Source organism: Mirounga angustirostris, unplaced genomic scaffold (genome assembly GCF_029215605.1).
Source record: "Mirounga angustirostris isolate CCGP_5_RB_7025 unplaced genomic scaffold, mMirAng1.0.hap1 SCAF_11, whole genome shotgun sequence".
In the NCBI taxonomy this organism is placed as follows: domain Eukaryota; kingdom Metazoa; phylum Chordata; class Mammalia; order Carnivora; family Phocidae; genus Mirounga; species Mirounga angustirostris.
Window position 1 is genome coordinate 52,145,344 of NW_026991719.1, and position 18,931 is coordinate 52,164,274.

Below are 18,931 nucleotides of genomic sequence, written 5' to 3' on the forward strand. Positions count from 1 at the left end.
TTCTAACTGGAAGCTTGTATCTTGTAGTCCCCTTCGCCTATTTTACTCATTCCCCTCAATCTCATTCCTTCTGTCAACCAACAGTTGATTTGCTGTGTTTATGATTCCATTTCTTTTTTGTTGGTTGGTTGGTTTTGGTTTTTACAATCCACATATAAGTAAAATTATATAGTATTTTTTTCTCTGTCTGACTTATTTCACTTAAGATATTAATTTATTCTTCTGATTAAATTTATGAAAACATCTTTCTTGAGAATTTTTTCTTCTAATGTTTCTCGTACTAAAGACTATAGCTAGAGAGCTCCTTTAAGGTTTAAGTAATAATAGATAAATATTGACATTCTTGGAAAGTTGATTTATGTTGACTTAAACGTGGTAAGAATATCATCATGACTGTTCACTTTTTAGCACATCAACAATTGTATTGGTTTATTCTGGACTCCAGTAAGAGATTTGGGGCACTAAAAAAAAACAATCTATCTGTCACTTTCACTTTGTCAAACTCAAATAAAGCCTTTTGATTGGAATGTATTTTTATCATGAAAAAACATGATTAATATTTACACATGGAGGTTGGGCTCCTTAATTGTACAGATTTATTCTTTGTTTGGTTTAATGACCTTCTTAAAGCAATATTTGTGTAAATATTGAACATAAAACAAGACCATACAAAGCTAATTCCCCCAAAGATAATATATGAAAGTAAGTCAGTCTATGGGCTAGTACACATATCACACTACTTAATAATCTCAATTCGGATTGGTTTGGTTCTTATTGGCTAACCTATATTAATGATTTACTACATACGAACTGTGTGATATTGTCCTTGGTATATTATATATAGTAATACACACACACATATTTATATATATGTATATATAGTATGTACTATACATACTAGTACTAGACATACTAGTATGTACTATACATACCATATTCTTTTCTCTAGTACATACACATATACATACTAGAGCAAATGAAAGTTTTTATCCCCAGGAGGGGAACAAATCATTTCTGATTTAACAGCTGTACAAAGAGAGATGATTCTTCTTTCCAACTGGTAGAAATAGAAAACAAGTTTACTGGTTTGGCTTCTTTTTCTTATAGAGACTTCTTTCTTCCTCATCTTGGTAATGTGTTGTGATAGTTATCCCTTTAACTTGCTCATGAAACTTAGAAAATTCTTAAATTCCTTTTGTGTATGCATTTGTTCTTTGCTGTTGCAAGTTCATGTTTATTTTAATTTGCTTCTCTCTCTCTCCTGTCCAGTCAGACCACTGTAAAGTTTAGATTTTTGGAAAGCTAGCAAAGACTGATACCATTTCTTAATTTCCTTCACTCCCTTCTGTATTCTAGCAAGATTTTACTTTGAGGGAGACATATAGTTAATAGTCACCAATTGTGCTTCTTCTTACTCCTCTACAAAGAAGTAACCTAAACAGCCAAGTTTCAAGATACTGCTGCTTCTTTTAAGGACCATAGTTTCATAGGTGGCACTTGGAAAGACAGATAATGACCACCCACCTATCTCCCTCATCCTGGGCACACAGGAAGGTAGGTGAGTAGCAGCTCCTTCGAGACATATATCCACATTTGCATCATTGTGTGAATAATTTTATCTGCTGCCTCAAAACTTTGCCTCCTATCTTGCTTGCCTATAAGATAACAACCAAATCAAAGAAATAGCTGCTATTCAGAAAAACTTGGAAGGTCAAGAAAGTGCTTTCTTGGGGTGCCTGGGTGGCTCAGTCATTAAGTGTCTGCCTTCAGCTCAGGTCATGATCCCAGGGTCCTGGGATCGAGCCCTGCATTGGGCTCCCTGCTCTGCAGGAAGCCTGCTTCTCCCTCCCCCACTCCCCCTGCTTGTGTTCCCTCTGTTGCTGTGTCTCTCTCTGTCAAATAAATAAATAAAATCTAAAAAAAAAAAAAAGAAAGTGCTTTCTTCCTGGAGGATCTTATAAGCTATTTAGCAGCTATTTTTGGAGCATCTACTATATGTGATGCTTAGCACAGGGGACTTAGAATAAGTCTCACCTTGTCCTTAAGAAGTTTAGTGTAGCAGAATGAAAGCTATGGAGAACAGTCTTCTTAATATCCTTTTAGACTCCAGAGGCAGATTGTGAGCCTTTTCTTGGCTGTCCACAAATGTAGTATTATTGCATCTATAAATCATTAAAACTGTAGAATCAGAAGGGAATCTCTCAGGGTCATATGTGGATGAACAAGGCTGACCCCTTCATCATGATAGCTATGGCATTAAGAAACTTCAGCTAATAGCATATTTACTGGTATGGCCAACTTAGATGTCAGTGGGAATATATTTCTCCACAAATTGGTAATGTCAAGTTGAGCAGTAAGTAACCCTAAGATCCTGATAACATATATATGAGGTATCAACTCCAGAGCAGCATTTCACTCTTCAACATGTTTCACATCTAAGAGAGAGTCATGGCTTTCTTTGGACAAAGTCACGTGTAAATTTCCTGAAATTCACATATTTCTAAATGAACTGTGGAATATATTTTCTAATGATTTCACGTTAAATATTGCCAGTTTCTCTTGTCTTGACATTTTTTTTTAAAAACGTTAAACAATTTTAGGTTCAGAAAATAGGGGAGAGAGGGGTTGAGATGGCAGAGGAGTAAGGGACCCTAATTTCTTCTGGTCCCTGGAATTCAGATGATAGTTATCAAATCATTCTGAGCACCAGCAACATCAATCAGACATCTTAGAAAAGAATTGCTGTAATTCTACAAATAGAAAAGCTACCACTTTTTGGAAGGTAAGAGGTGCAGAGATGTGAATCTATGGTGATATATTGGAAGATAAGGTGGAGGGGAGGGAGCTTGCTTAAGTAAGATACTGCAAAGTATTATAAGAAGTAGAGCACAAAATCAGAACTTTCAGCAGTCTGCTACAGTGAGGGACGATGCTGACATTATGGTACTCAAGTGGCAAAGCATGGTGGAATCTGAGGTGGGACAGTATGGTGTCACAGGATCCCTGGGGTCACAAGAAGAACAGAGGTGCCTGAGTCCAGTAGGGTTTCCAGGGACAAGAGCAGGGAAGCTGGCTGAAAATAAGACTAGGAGACAGCTTTCTGCTTGGTGTTGCCATAAACTGACAGCAATTGCATGGTGGTGTGATCACTCTCTGGGCAAGGGCCCAGCAAAAGGTAGAAATGGGGTGAGACACCCCTCACTCCCCTGGGAGGAACCATGTGGGTCCAAGCCACAGGAGTCTGTAAATTTTGGAGACTCAAAACTGGGTCACATGCTTGAGATAAAAATGCTGGGTCACAGGCTGGGTGAACACAGAGTTTGGTCAGAAACCAGGGAGACAAGAGTGATCGACTGCTTTTTTGTAAGAGCTCACTGAAAAGTGGGGGGTGTGAACTTTCAGCTCCAGGGCTAGAGAGTGGGGCTCTGCCATTTTCATCTCCTCTGTTGCTGATGAAAGTCTTCAGGGAGCAAAAGAGTGCCATATAGTGGAATCTGGAACCACTTACATGGAACCAGCTGCATGTCAAGGGAGGCACAACTCCACAAAGGCAAGAACACCTGAGAATCAGCACAACAGGCCCCTCCCCTAGAAGACCAGCAGGAAAAACTAGCTAACACCAAGTTTACCCATCATAGAGAACTACAAAACTTCAGCTCTTGGGGAAAACAGTATATAGCGTTCATGGGTTTTTAAATTATTTTTTAGTACTTCAGTTTTATTTTTTTTGGATATTTTCTTATTTTTTTCAATTCTTTCTTAATTTTTATTTTTATATATATGTTATATATAATATATACATTTTTTATTTTGGTTTCTTTTTATTTTATTTTTGTATATATATATTATTTTATTTGTGTATATATATATATATATATTTTTTGTCTTTCTTCCCTATTTTGGGAATCTAGTTTCTTTTTTTTTTAAAGATTTTATTTATTTATTTGAGAGAGAGAGAATGAGAGAGAGCACATGAGAGGGGGGAGGATCAGAGGGAGAAGCAGACCCCCTGCCGAGCAGGGAGCCCGATGCGGGACTCGATCCAGGGACTCCAGGATCACGACCTGAGCCGAAGGCAGTCGCCCAACCAACTGAGCCACCCAGGCGCCCGGGAATCTAGTTTCTTTTAACAAACAGACCAAAACATACCCAGGATCTAGTTTAGTGTTTTGTTCTGTTTTATGTTTTCTTTGATTTTTTTTTCTTATTTTGTTTTGTTTTTGTTTTCTTCTGGTTTGTTTTGGTTTGGTTTTTTTGGTGTTGTAGTTGTTATATTTGTCTTTTCTCTCTCTTTCTTCCATCCTTTTCTGGATATAATGATGAAACAGAAAAACACACCCCAAAAGAAAGAACAGAAGGTAGTACTCACTGCCAGGGATTTAATAAGTATGGATATAAGTAAGATGTCAGAACAAAAATTCAAAACAACAATTATAAAGATACTAGCTGGGCTTGAAAAAATCATAGAAGACACTAGAGAATACCTTACTAGAGAAATAAAATAACTAAAATCTAATCAAGTCGAAATTAAAAATACTATTACTGAGATTCAGTCCCAAATGGAGACTCTAAGAGTATAAATGAGGCAGAAGAAAGAGTTAGTGATATACAAGAAAAAAGTGATAGAAATTAAAGAAGCTGAGAAAAAGACAGAAAAACAACTACTGGATCATGAAGGGAGACTTTGAGAAATCAGTGATACCATAAAGCAATATAATATCCAGATAATAGGGGTCCCAAAAGATGAAGACACACACACAGAGAGAGAGAGGCAAAGGTTTATTTCAACAAATTATAGCTGAGAACTTCCCCAATCTGGAGAAGGAAACAGGCATTCAAGTCCAGGAGGCACAAAGAACCTGCATCAAAATCAATAAAATTAGATCAACACCATGACATATAATAGTGAAGCTTGCAAACTTCAGAGATAAAAAGAAAATCCTGAAAGCAGCTCAGGACAAGAGATCCTTACCCTACAAGGGTAGACACATAAGGCTAGCAGCAGACCTGTCCACAGAGACCTGGCAGGCCAGAAAAGACTGGCATGATATATTCAGTGTGTTAAATGGGAAAAATATGCTGTCAAGAGTATTTTTTCCAGCAAGGCTGTCATTCAGAATAGAAGGAGAGATAAAAGAGTTTCCAAGACAAACAGAAAATAAAGGAGTTCCTGAACACTAAACCAGCCCTGCAAGAAATATTAAAGGGGGATCCTGTAAGCAAAGAGAAGGCCCAAAAGTAACATAGACCAGAAAGGAGCAGAGAAAATCTACAGAAAAAGGGACTTTATGGGTAATACAATGACACTAAATTCATATCTTTATATAATTACCCTGAATGTAAATGGACTAAATGCTCCAATCAAAAGACATAGGGTTTCAGGTTAGATAAAACAAAGAAACAAAGAAACAAACAAAAAAAAACCAAACATGACCCATCAATAAGCTGTCTACAAGAGACTCATTTAGATTCATAGATGCCTCCAGACTGAAAATGAGGGGGTGACGAACAATTCATTATGCTTATGACATCAAAAGAAAGCTGGAGTAGCAATCTATATATCAGACAAACTAGATTTTGAACCAAAGACTGTGATAAGAAATGAAGAAAGACACTATATCATAATAAAGGGCCTGTCCAACAAGATCTAAAAATTGTAAATATTTATGCCCCTAACTTTGGAGCAGCCAATTATATAACCGAGTTAATAACAAAATTAAAGAAACACATTGACAATAATACATTAATAGTAGGGGACTTTAGAATGCCACTCACATCAATGGACAGATCATCTAAGCAGATCAACAAGGACACAAGGGCTTTGAATGACACATTGGACCAGATGGATTTAACAGATATATTCAGAGCATTTCATCTTAAAACAGCAGAATACACATTCTTCTCAAGTGCACATGGAACATTCTCCAGAATACATCACATACTGGGTCACCAATCAGTTCTCAACTGATTCAAAAAGACTGAGATTATTCCATGCTTATTTTGAGACCACAATGCTTTGAAACTTGAAGTCAAGTACAAGAAAAAAATTGGGAGGAACAAAAATACATGGAGGTTAAAGAGCATCCTACTAAAGAATGAATGGGACAACAAGGAAATTAAATAATAATTTAAAAAATACATGGAAGCAAATGAAAATGAAAACATTACATTTCAGAACCTTTGGAATGCAGCAAAAGGTAGTCCTAAGAGGGAAGAGTATAGCAATAGAGGCTTTTCTCAAGAAACAAGAAAATTCTCAAATACACAACCTAACCTTACACTTAAAGGAGCTGGAAAAAGAACAGCAAATAGAGACTAAATCCAGACTAAATACTAATGATTAGAGCATAAATCAATGATATAGAAATCAGAAAAATAGTAGAACAGATCAAGGAAAGTAGGAGCTGCTTCTTCAAGAGAATTAATAAGATCAATAAACCCCTAACCAGACATCAAAAAAGAAAGAGACAGAGAGAGAGAAAGAACTCAAATAAATAAAATCATGAGAGAAAAAAGAGACATTACAACCAACACTGAAGAATTATAACCAATTCTAATAGAATATTTTTTTAAAGATTTTATTTATTTATTCATGAGAGACAGAGAGAGAGAGAGAGGCAGAGGGAGAAGCAGGCTCCCAAGGAGCAGTGAGCCCGACGCGGGACTCGATCCCAGGACCCTGGGATCATGACCTGAGCCGAAGGCAGACGCTTAACGACTGAGCCACCCAGGCATCCCAATTCTAATAGAATATTATGAGCAATTATATGCCAACAAATTAGGCAATCTGGAAGAAATGGATGTATTCCTAGAAACATAAACTACCAAAGCTGAAACAGGAAGAAATAGAAAACCTGAACAGACCCATCATCAGCAAGGAAATTGAATCAGTAATCAAAAATCTCCCCACAAACAAGAGTCCATGGCCACATGCCTTCCCAAGGGAATTCTACCAAATATTAAAGAGGAATTAATACGTATTTTTCTGAAACTGTTACAAAAAATAGAAAACTTTCAAACTCATTCTATGAGACCAGCATTACTTTGATCCCAAAACCAGACAAAGAACCCATTAAAAAGGAGAATTACAGACCAAAATCCCTTATGAACATGGATGCCAAATTTCTTGCCAAGATACTAGCTAGTAGGATCCAATAGTACGTTAAAAGGATTATTCACCACGAACAAGTGGGATTTATTCCTTGGCTTCAAGGGTGATTCAACATCCACAAATCAATCAGTGTGATACATTAATAAAAAAAAAAAAGGACAAGAACTTATGAACCTCACAATAGATGTGGAAAATGCATTTGACAAAATGCAGCATCATTTCTTGAAAAAACTCTCCACTGTGTAAGGATAGAGGGAACGTACTTCAACATCATAAAAGCCACATATGAAAACCCACATTAAATATCATCCTCAATGGCGAAAAACTGAGAGCTTTCCCCCCATGGTCAAGAAAATGACAGGGATGTCCACTCTCACCACTGCTGTTCAACATATTACTGGAAGTCAGCTTCAGCAATCAGACAACAAAAAGAAATAACAGGCATCCAAATTAGCAATGAAGAAGTTGATCTTCACAGATGGCATGATACCCTGTAGAAAACACAAAAGAATCCACCCCAAAATTGCTAGAACTCATACAGGATTCAGCAACGTGGCAGGATATAAAATCAATGCACAGAGGTTGTTCGCATTTCTATACACTAATAATGAGACAGAAGAAAGATAAATCAAGGAATTGATCCCATTTACAACTGCACCAAAAACCATAAGATACCTAGAAATAAACCTAACCAAAGAGGTAAAGGATCTGTACTCTGAAAAGTATAGAACACTTATGAATGAAATTGAGGAAGACACAAAGAAATGGAAAAACATTCCATTCTCGTGGATTGGAAGAACAAATATTGTTAAAATGTCTATGCTACCCAAGCAATCTACACATTCAATACAACCCCTATCAAAATGCCATCAGCATTTTTCATAGAGGTGGAACAAATGATCCTAAAATTTGCATGGAATCAGAAAAGACCTCAAGTAATGAAAGGAATGATGAGAAAGAAAACCAGCTGGAGACATCACAATTCCGGACTTCAAGCTATATTACAAAGCTGCAATCATCAAGACAGCATGGTACTGGCACAAAAACAGACACATAGAACAATGAAACAGAATAGAGAACCCAGAAATGGACTCTCAACTTTGTGGTCAACTAACTCTCTACAAAGCAGGAAAGAATATCAAATGGAAAAAAAGACAGTCTCTACAATAAATGGTGTTGGGAAAGTTGGATAGTGAGATGCAGAAGAATGAAACTGGACCACTGTACACTGTACACCAAAATAAACTCAAAATGGATGAAAGACCTAAATGTGAGACAGGAATCCATCAAAATCCTAGAGGAGAACACAGGCAGCAATATCTTTCAATTTGGCTGCAACAACTTCTTGCTAAACCTGTCTCCAAAGGGAAACAAAAGCAAAGATGAACTATTGGGAATTCATGAAGATAAAATGCTTCTGCATAGCAAAGGAAACAGTCAACAAAACTAAAAGGGAACCTATGAAATGGGAGAAAATATTTGCCAATGTCTTATCAGATAAAAGGCTAGTATCTAAAATCTATTAAGAACTTATCAAATGTAACACCCAAAACCAAAAAAATCCAGTCAAGAAATGGGCAGAAGAAATGAACAGAGATTTCTCCAAAGAAGACATACAAATGGCCAACAGATACATGAAAAACTGCTCAACATCACTTGGTGTCAGGGAAATACAAATCAAAACCACAGTGAAATGCCACCTCACACCAGTCAGAATGGCTAAAATTAACAAGTCAGGAAACAATAGCTGTTGGTGAAGATGCAAAGAAAGGGGAACCCTCTTACACTGTTGGTGGGAATACAAACTGGTGCAACCACTCTGGAAAAGAGTATGAAGTTTCCTCAAAAAGTTAAAGATAGAGCTACCCTTTGACCCAGCAACTGCACTACTAAGTATTTATCCAAAGGATACAATAATACTGATTCGAATGGTGATTTGAACCCCAATGTTTATAGCAGCAATGTCCCCAATTGCCAAATACAGAAAGAGCCCAGATGTCTACCAACAGATGAATGGATAAAGAAGATATGGTATATATATTCACAATAGAATAATACTCAGCCATCAAAAAGAATGCATCTTGCCTTATGCAATAACATGGATGTGACTAGAGGGTATCATGCTAAGCAAAATAAGTCAGTCAGAGAAAGACCAATACCATATGATTTCTCTCACATGTGGAACTCAAGAAACAAAAGAGATGAACATAGGGGAAGGAAAGGAAATAAAAAATAAGATAAAAACAGAGAAGGAGGGAAACCATAAGAGACTCTTAACTATAGAAAACTCAGGGTTGCTGGAGGGGAAGTGGGTAGGTTTTGGGATAATTGGGTGAAGGGCATTAAGAAGGCACTTGATGTAATGAGCACTGGGTGTTATATGCAACTGATGAATCACTGAATTCTACCCCTGAATCTAATAATACAGTATGTGTTAATATAAATAAATAAATAAATAAATAAATAAATAAATAAATAAATAAATAAATAAATAATAAAAATAAATAAATTAATTAAAGATAGCTTTACCCTACTACCCAGCAATTGCACTACTAGTTATTTATCCTAAGGATACTAAAATAGTGATGCAAAGGGACACATTCAATCCAATGTTTATAGAAGTAATGTCCACAATTGTCAAAATATGGAAAGAGCCCAGATGTTCATTGACAGAAGAATGGATAAATAAGAAGTGGTATATATATATACAATGGAATATTACTCAGCTATCAGAAGGAATGAAGTCTTGGCATTTTGCAATGATATGGATGGAACTAGAGGGTATTATGCTAAGTGAAATAAGCCAGTTAGGTAAAGACAAATACCACATGATCCACTCATATGTGGAATTTAAGAAACAAATCAGATGAACATAGGGGACAGGAAGGAAAAATAAAGTAAGAGGAATACAGAGAGGGTGACAAGCCATAAGAGGCCTTTAACTGTAGGAAACAAACTGAGGGTTGCTGGATGGGAGGTGGTTGGGGGAATGGGGTAACTGGGTGATGGGCGTTAAGGAGGGCTCTTGAAGTAATGAGCACTGGGTATTGTATGCTACTGATGAATCACTAAATTCTTCCTCTGAAAAGAAGTAATACAACATATGTTAATATAAAGAAATAAGTAAATAAATAAACAAATAAATATTTTTTAAAAGTTGAAGATAAAGCTGCCCTAAGACCCCCCAGCATTTGCACTACTAGGTCTATATCCAAAGGATACAAACATAGTGATTTGAAGGGGCACCTGCACCTTAATGTTTATAGCATTAATTTTCACAGTAACTAATAAATGGAAAGTGCCCAGATGTCCATTGACAGATGAATGGATAAAGAAGATGTGGTGTATAGATACAGTGGAATATTACTTATCCATCAAAAAGAATGAAATCTTGCCATTTGCAATGGCATGGATGGAACTAGAGGATATTATGCTAAGCGTATAAGTCACTCAGAGAAAGACAAATACACACTCAGACAAAGACAAAATCATATAGTAATATGATTTCATTCATATGTGGAATTTAAGAAACAAAAGAGATGAACTTAGGGGTAGGGAAGGAAAAATAAAGTAAGATGAAAACAGAGAGGGAGACAAACCATAAGGGACTCTTAACTACTGGAAACAAACTGAGGGTTGCTGAAGGGGAGGTGGTTGGGGGAATGGGGTAACTGGGTGATGGGCATTAAGGAGAGCACTTGAATTAATGAGCATGGGGTGTTGTACACAACTAATAAATCACTAAATTTTAACTCTGAAACTAATAATATACTATATGTTAATTAAATTAAATTTAAATAAAAATTTTAAAAAACTTTAAACAAATTTTTATTAACAGAGAGTGTCATATAATTAGATTATTTTTCTACTTCAGACACAATTATTCTTACTCTCCACGGAAAGGCTGCTTCTCATTTTTTTATCTGGTGATGGCAATCACTAAAATCCTGAATTTAACAGAATAGTTGTAAAAATGCCTCAGTGATTTAAGTTGAAAGCAACACATTTGTTACATGACCCTTGCATTTAGTTATCAGGAATGTACAAATGTGTTTTTATTCAAAAATACAAAATACATTTTCTGTAGGCATTGACAATGACAGCAGCAAACCATTATATGTTGTTAACTGAAACCAGTGACTTTTGGTTATAGTTATTTTCTTAAACATCAGCCAGGCTTTTCTTCAGTCATTTCCTTCAGCTGATTTCTCTAAGTTATTGGTAAGGATTACTGCATTGAACTTCCTCTCACAGTTTATTAATAAAGTACTATTTTAAGAATTAGGACATGCCACCTCCCATACCACATCCCATTCCACCCATTCTAGGGTCTTTAGGAATTTCAGTGACTAGATCTTCTCCTGTACTTAGCAGAGAGGCCACTCTAGCAACATCCAATAAAACAGTTCTTACAACCTTAGTTGAGTCAATTATTCCTTTTTCCACGATATTCACAAAATCTCTGAGCATAGCATCATACCCATTTCTGAGGAACTTTGCATAATTTTCTCAATTATTAGTGATCCTTCAATACCTGCATTCTTAGCAATGGTCATTGCAGGAATTTTGAGTGTTCTTTTAATAATTTCTATATCAATTTTTTGATCTTCAGGAGCTGGAATTATTTTTTTAATTTAATTTTATTATGTTAATCACCATACATTACATCATTAGTTTTTGATGTAGTGTTCCATGATTTATTGTTTTCGTATAACACCCAGTGCTCCATTCAATACGTGCCCTCTTTAATACTCATCACCAGGCTAACCCATCCCCCCACCCATCTCCCCTCTAGAACCCCCAGTTTGTTTCTCAGAGTCCATAGTCTTTCATGGTTCATCTCCCCCTCCGATTTCCCTCCCTTCATTTTTCCCTTCCTACTATCTTCTCTCTTTTTTTTTTAACATATAATGTATTTTTAAAAGATTTTATTTATTTATTTGAGAGAGAGAGAGAGAGCACATAAGCAGGGGGAGGGACAAAAGGAGAGGGAGAAGCAGAGTCCCCACTGAGCATGAAGTCTGATGCAACATGGGGCTCGATCCCAGGACCCTGAGATCATGACCTGAGCCAAAGGCAGCTGCTTAACCAAATGAGCTACCCAGGCACCCCAGGACCTGGAATTATTGAATCCAAAGCTGGAATGCTCCAAACCATGACATCACCCCTTCCCAGAACAATGCCTCCAACAGCAGCACATGTAGCATTGAGGGCATCTGTAACTCTGTCATTCTTTTCATTCGCTTCAACATCATTTGTCCCACCAACTTTCAGCACAGCTACTCTATCTGAAAGTTTGGCCAGATATTCAGTTTTTCCTTTTCATGTTCACTAGTTGTGATATCTAACTTCTTGATGATTTCTTGAAAACATTTTTCAATTTGAGCTTTGTCACCATTTCCTTTCAAGAGCATGGCATCATCTTTGGTCACAATGACCTCTCCAACTTTTGCTCAGTCATGAGGCTGAATTTCTTCAAGATTTATTGTCAATCCCTCTTCTCCAAACACTGCACCACCAGTCACAACAGCCATTTCTTTAATCTGGTTCTTTTTATTGTGACCAAAACCTAGAGCTTTTACTGCTACAACCAAAAGATCAATTTTTAGCCTATTCAAAATGAGTTTATTCAGAGCTTCTACATCAACATCTAGCAATTATGACCAAGGGCTAATAGGGAGCATTGGCAATTTCAGGAACAGGTACAGTGGATTGGACTCTGGAAACTTTCTTTTCACCTCAATAGAATATAGAATAATGGAATTCACATTTCTGACCTTTTAATGTATTAATAAAATATGGAGAAATATACTCACACTCAAACTACATGCCTTGAATAATTTCTAATTCATCCTTTAGTGTTTTTCCATTCTTTACTGTGATGACTCCCTTTCTTCTAGGTTTTTTTCATTAAATCAGAAATGATGTTGCACATTTCTTTGTCTCCATTTGCAGAAATTGTAGAAATCTGAGCAGTTTCTACAGGGGTTGTCACAGGTTTAGACTGATTCTTAAGTTCAGCAATTACAACATCAACAGCTAACATCACACCTCTCCTGATTTCCACAGGATTAGCACTGTTGCTAATCTTTTCTAAGCCTTCCTTGGCAATAGGGTGTGCCAAGAAAATAGCAGTAAGGGTGCCACCCCCAGCCTCTTCATTTGTGTTACTGATATCCTGAACAAATTTAGTGCCAATATTTTTATATATTTATATTTTAAGCCAATAGACTTTGCAACAGTTACACCATCTTTTGTTACTTTGGGTCTTTTCCAACTCTGTTCAATAATCACTGTTCTTCCCTTGGCCCCACAGTAACAGCTACAGCATCAACTAAAAGGTCTACACACTGACGCATTAAAGCTCAGGCATCTACACCAAATTTTACTTCTTTGGAATAAGCCTGAATGAGATGAGGAGCCAGTGCCCTAGACACTGGCCTAATTTCAGGAAGAACTACAGGTAATCAAGGCGTTTCTGTGGGGCAACTGCAGGGTGTGCCAGCAGTCAGGCAAGTTGTAGGATGCAAATGAGGGGAAGAGTTCCTCCTGTTGTGAATTTTAGCAGATTTTTTCACTAATCCAGTATCATTCACTCAGATGTCCTATTCATATAGTAACCTAATTTTCCAAGACATTTTTAATTTCAAGAATTATCTCCCATTATCTTTCCAAGCCATCAGAGCGTTCCATAAGTTCCAGTTTTTTCAAAGTCCAATTTACATCTTTTGGATTGCATCTGGCACAAAGAAGCAACACAAAAACCTTATTTATGAGATATTATGGTCGGATTTAAAGTTCGGAAAGTGTAGCTATCCCACTACTAAAAGTAATATTCAGGGAATGAAAAAATACATAAAGCTAGTAAGTGGAAATAATGATAAGGACCTCCACAATCCTTTGTTAGGCCATACTTTGCTCCCAGACCATGGTTTAATGCTCTAACTTCTAGTTGAGAAACATGTTTTAAGCAACTTAAAGTTATAAAATGATAATTGATTATTAGTGTAATAATTTAACATCTTAAATTTTTCAGAAAGATGATTCATTCATTTATTTTGAAGTGAGGTAGAAGGGAATAAGTAAGAAGATTCAAGGCTAGTTTTATCCAAGTGTTTTTCTTGTTTCTGTCAACTTTGTAAATTGTATGTGTGACTTTTTAGTTAATATGACTGCAAGTGAACTAAAAAATAGAAAAGTCTCTCTAAGGTGGAAATATACATTCCAAGTCTTTAGGAAATTAATGTTTATTCTAAATTGTGGTCCTTTAACATTTATGATCTTACTTCACTTTGCATAGATCAACAAGAGGGAATAGTAATACTTAATCTGCAAACTGTACATAGGATCTATCTGGAAACATTCTGCTACTTAATGAAAAGTCTAGATAAAGTAGTTCTCCTTAAATTCACTGTTCATATATGTTTTTCTTTTTTAAGTGTGTGTGTGTCTGTCTGTCTGTCTGTACGTAATTTGGCTATGGTTCTTTTAGATTGAGCATTATCCATAGTTACAAGATAAGTTCTCTTAGGCCTATAGAAGATTCTGAGTCAATATGTATAAAACACCTCAGATTAGCACAATCATTGAGAAGAACTATCAACCTTTGAGATCCAAATCTTTTGCTGTCCTGACTGTAGTACAGAACTTTAAATGGGTAAAGTGTGTTTCAGAGAATGATTCATTGAATTCTCACCATAGGTTTGCCTTCTGCTTATGTAACTCTGTAGGAATCTCTCATTCCATGGCTTTGGATTATTTTTTACAATTCTGACTCGGCAACAGAGGATAAAAGCCATGATATGATGAATAAGCCACACAAGTAAGAAATACAGATGTGGACTATAGACCTCCAAAGAAAAATTAAGCTGGTCGAGGATATGTGCTAGACATTGGAAATGTTAAGAGGTAGGTACTTTGGTGGTTATTGTTGTTGAGGGCTTTGTGTGTTAAAGTAGACTATTGTAAGAAGATTGTCATGATCTGTATAATATGACAAGCTGTGACTACTTTTATAAGAAAATTAAGCTTACTTTCAGAAAAGTTGAGCTATCAAAGTGGTAGTGAAAATCTGAAGAAGATTTTATTCTTAGCTTTTTAGATTTTTTAACAGGAAATAAGCCTAGGAGGGAGTAAGAGAAAATGAACTATCATTTATTGAGATTTACTAACCAAGTATCAAAATATGTGTTATCCCATTTAATCCTCATAGTAATACTATGATGTATGTGGTATTATCTTCATTTTACAAGTCTTGAATAGATTACTTGACTTATCCAAGGCCATGCAGCTATTAAGTTCAGGATTGTGTTTTAGACACAGGTCTCTCTGACTTCTAACACTGTATGTAAAGAAGACTAATACCTAAAAGAAAGCTATAACTATATAATTTCATGGTTTTCTTATGAAGAATTAAACCTCTACTTAATTTTAATTTTCTGAGGAAAGTTTCTGACATAGCATATTCAGAGAATTCTTCAGTAACCCCAATATATGCACCTAAGGAAAAGGCAATGCTAGAGAAAGAAGCAACTATTCTCAGCAATGAAATGACTGTGGTTCTGACATTTTTCCTTTTTGCTTCTTCTTTGTTTCTTTAGATAGTATGTAAGTGGAAACCAAATTTTCTAGAGCAGGTATATGTACCTAGAGCAGGTAATTGTAGAAATGTAGCCTTCTATTATGAAATCTGCTTTATTTATTTAGCTAAAGCAGCAGTTTAAAGTTTATTTCAACTGATTGTAGACTCATGTCACATACCTTTGGACATTTGATCAGTCTAAGGAATTTAAGCCTCTTTGATTTTCATAATTTAGAAATGTTTAAGTTTCCTTCATATTGCAGAAGCTTTTGTCTTCATGAAGTCCCAATAGTTCATTTTTGCTTTTGTTTCCCTTGCCTCTGGTGACATGTCTAATATGAAGTTGCTAGGCTGAAGTCATAGTTTCAAAGAAAAGTGGAAATATTGATATAATTTTATTAAATTACAGTCTTTAGAAGTTCTTCCACATGGTGTTTAAACTTTTAATTACATCTTTAATAATATTTTTTATAACTGACTAATAAAAATTATTGGCAACTGTGGTATAGTGGCAAGATCTTTTGATTTGTAATCAAAGAACCTGAATTTGAATTTTAGTTCTGCCTCTTTGGTACTCAGTTTTCTTTTATTTATTGTTTTTTTATTATGTTCTGTTAGCCAACAAATATATATCACTAGTTTTTGATGTAGTGTTCAATGATTCATTAGTTGCATATAATACCCAGTGCTCTTCACAACACATGCCCTCCTTATTAAGATTTTTAAAAATCTTTTAATTTTAAATTTTTTTTAATTTAAATTTTAATTCCAGTATAGCTAACATACAATATTATATTAGTTTCAAGTGTAGAATATAGTGATTCAACAATTCTGCACATTACTCAGTGCTCATGATGATAAGCATACACATCACCTGTTTCATCCATCCCCACCACCCACCTGTCCTCTGGCAACCATCAGTTTCTTCTCTATAGTTAACAGTCTGTTTCTTAGTTTGTCTCTCTTCCTCTCTCTCTTTTAAATTTGATCATTTGTTTTCTTTCTTAAATTCCACATATGAGTAAATTGAGTGGTATTTTTCCTTAACTCACTTATTTCACTTAGCATTATACTCTCTAGCTCCATCCATATTGTTGAAGATGGCAAGATTTCATTCTTTTTTATTCCATTGTATATGTATCGTATCTTCTATAGCCATTCATCTATCTGAACTTCAGTTTTCTCATCTCTAATATGGGGGAAATAATCCATATCTCATATAGTTTTGTGTGAATAACTTGAGATAATAAATGTGAGTGTACTTTGTGGACAATAAAATTTCATAAGAATGTGAAGGGAGAGGGAATCAAATGAACACTAAGGGAACGAGGAACTGTTTCTTTAAAAAGTTTAATAAAATTGATAAACCCCTAGCCAGACTTATCAGAAAATAAGAGAAAGAACCCACTAAATAAAATCACAAATGAGAGAGGAGAGATCACAACCAACACCACAGAAATACAATTACAACAGAATATTATGAAAAAATTATGTGCCAATAATTTGGGCAATCTGGAAGAAATGGATAAACTCCTAGAAACATATAAACTACCAAACCGAAACAAGTAGAAATAGAAAATTGAAGAGACCAATAACCAGTAAAGAAATTGAATCAGTAATCAACAAAGTCCCAACAAACCAAAGTCCAGGGATGGCTTCACAGGCAAATTTACCAAACATTTAAAGAAGAGTTAATAACTTTTCTTCTCAAACTGTTCCAAAAAATTGAAATGGAAGGAAAACTTCCTAACTCATTCTATCAGGCCACCATTACCCTGATTCCAAAACCAAAGACCCCACTCAAGAAAAGAACTATGGGTCATTATCCCTAATGAACGTGTATGCAAAAATTCTCAACAAAATACTGGCAAGTTGAATCCAACAATATATTAAAAGAATCATTTACCACATGAGAAGGAAAGATGGCAGAGGACTAGGGGACTCTATTTCAACTGGTCCCCGGAATTGAGCTGGTTATCTACCAGACCACTCTGAGCACCGACAAAACCAGCCTGAGATGTAAGAAGATCTGGATCTCTACAAGCAGAATATCACAGGTGGTTGGTTTTGAGGTACAAAGCGGAGAGCCCTGATTCCGCGGGCAGATATCGGAGGATAAATTGCAGCGGGAGGGAGCCTGTCCATGGGCATCCTACACAGCTGGTGAGTGACAGCCTCACCAACTGGGGAGGGGGCACAGACTCATGGACCGGTAGTAGCGGGAAAAGGACTTTAGGGCAGCCCCCGGGTTGGAAACCTGGAGCGGCAGGGTCATGTGTGTGAACTGCAGCCGCTGGCGGTTTTAGAAGCACAAAGGGCAGAGACATGCTCTGACATGGAGGCAGGACTGGGGATGCTGCGGAGGGGCACACAACCCAGGACGCTGCAGTTTATAGCAGCACAGACAGAAATGGAGATGGTGTGGACTGGGGAGCTCACTGAAGAACAGACTGCGGTCTCTCTGCTCTGAGGCAGAGGTTTGGAAACAGTCTCTTCTGCTCTGACTTGCAGAAGAGACGCGGAAAGCCACCAGGGAAAGTCATCAGAGAACAAAAGGCCCAAAACTGATCCCCGCTGAACACATCCCCCGCCACAGGGAGGCAGGGCAACTCCGCCCAAACAGGGTTGCCTGAGTAACAGCACGGCAGGCCCCTCCCTCAGAAGATCATTTGTTTTCTTTCTTAAATTCCACATGTGAGTAAATTGAGTGGTATTTTTCCTTAACTCACTTATTTCACTTAGCATTATACTCTCTAGCTCCATCAACCTAGGTCAACAAGAGGCCAGCAACCCTAAGGTCCCAAGAAAACAGGTGCATATTGCTTGGGTTCCAGTCAATAATTTGGACTATATACATTCCCTCAAACAACCATCAACAGAATGACTAGGAGGAGGAGCCCCCAAAATAGAAAAGACTCAGAGATCATGACTTATGCTGCAGATTTACAAATGGATGCAGATATAACCAAGATGTCGGAGATAGAATTCAGGCTAGCAATTGTAAAGACAATGGCTAGAATGGAGAAATCAATTAATGGCAACATAGAGTCTCTAAGGGCAGAAAAGAAAGCTGAATTGGCAGAACTTAAAAATGCTATCAATGAGATCCAATCCAATCTAGATAATTTAACAGCTAGGGAAAGTGAGACAGAAGAACGAATAAGCCACCAGGAAGACAAAATAATAGATAAAAAGGGAAAAGAGGAGGCCAGGGAAAAACAACTCAGAATCCGTGAAAA

The 18,931-nt window shown here is 36.5% G+C and overlaps 1 pseudogene; it reads right to left on the bottom strand.

The window, feature by feature from the left end:
* Positions 1 to 11,392: 11,392 nt before the first annotated feature.
* On the bottom strand, positions 11,393 to 13,578 carry LOC123845819 (60 kDa heat shock protein, mitochondrial-like; annotated as a pseudogene).
* Positions 13,579 to 18,931: the final 5,353 nt, after the last annotated feature.